Here is a 1,693-nt window from a genome sequence, read left to right on the forward strand (position 1 = left end):
ATTTTGCATTTCTTTTTTAAAATGATTTTATTATGTATGATTATTTAAATAATTTTAATTCTAGGCGTGATGTAATCAGCTCTCTGATTGGTTATAAAATATTTGTGCATTAACGAGCTGTAATCAGCTCACATCTTCGAATTCCTTCAAAAATATCTCCTTCAAAGATGAATGTTGTTTTTGATAAGAACCAAGAATTATTGGTATAGGAATCAAAAAATTGTCCTTTGAGACCTTATTTTGGTCAGCATGGCTTTCCTAATCAAAGATTTATTTATAAATTCTTACAAGGGTCAGAAGAAATTTATTTTAAATTTTTCGAGAAAACCTCGCTAATTGCTTCTTCAATGAAGTGCGAAAATGTAGATCACAGATGAAGATCGTTAGAAGAGCCGATTGTGAGCACGGTCGTATATGGTATTGTGGTCATGTTGGAAGAAATAATCGCTGTTACGGTAAGAAAAATATTAGTAACAGTAAGAATAATATAATAATTCCTCCTTTTTTTTACCAACAATAAACTAATTTCTGTCATTATAGCTCTAGTGTACGACGCGTTCTTATTTACTTATTTTAAAGTATTTAATTTAAGTAATATTTTAATTCTTTTAAACGTTGGCATGATGGTTTTTAATTCGATATTCAATGTACGTAATATTTTAATCCAATTAAACGTTGGCGCAATGTTTTTATAGCGGTATCTTTATTCTATTTCTGTGCTATATGAAAGTAATAATTTAACCTTTCTTTAGTATTTTATACTCGTAGTAAATGTATTTATTTACATTTGTTTTCCATCTTAGAAAACAACGTTTTCAACAAAAAAAAAATTAATCCATTATTTTTAACGATATTTATTTTTTTAAAGTTTCGAATACTTTACTATGCGGAAAATAGCGTAAAAACGGCGTCTTTCAAGATGGCTGACGATTGTAAAAACCGCGCCAACAATTGCGCCAAAGTAAATTGCCAAAAATCCGTGCAACCGTCTACCAAAGTAGGCACCCGAAGGAGTATGTCTGTGCAGTTTTTAAAATTGCCGAGAGCTTACTTTTGCATGTAATAGAAAATGAATGTAACTGAACGTTTGCGTTTTCAGTATTATTTCTTTCATCTTGATGTACACTTTTGGGATTAAAGAAAACATTTTATAAACATGATAATACGGCTACTTTAATAATAATTTTTCCAATGTAAGTTTTTGATACCCCGTTCAGCGACTTGGATCCTTTTTCTTCTGTATTAAAATGTAAAATGTGGATTGATTTCTAACGGTCACTGTAATCATGTTTATATACGAAAGGCAGATTGATCCACAGATGACTCACTTTTAACGGCAAATTTCCAATAAGCATGTGCTTTATTATGCCATTCAATGACAAAAACGAATTTTAGGGATTATATTCTTCGAAACTGTCATTTCAGTATCTACCTCAGATATAAATGGCCAGAAGACTACTAACCTGGATATGTTGACTAATGGATTTAGAGGATGAGTAGATATCAAAACAAAAAAGAATCTTTATTTATTTTTGATTCCGTTTTATTTTATCACTCAATAAGCCAATCAGCAATACAATTTTGTTTCTTAAAATATTTGTGTAAGAGGTATGAAAAAAATTGGTACAATATGACCCTATGTTTTAATATTCGCATTGCCATGAAAATGCAGTTTAATGAAAAAACGATTAAA

This window comes from Stegodyphus dumicola, chromosome 7 (genome assembly GCF_044657685.1).
Source record: "Stegodyphus dumicola isolate Sdum_Otavi_A_Nest chromosome 7, ASM4465768v1".
Lineage (NCBI taxonomy): Eukaryota > Metazoa > Arthropoda > Arachnida > Araneae > Eresidae > Stegodyphus > Stegodyphus dumicola.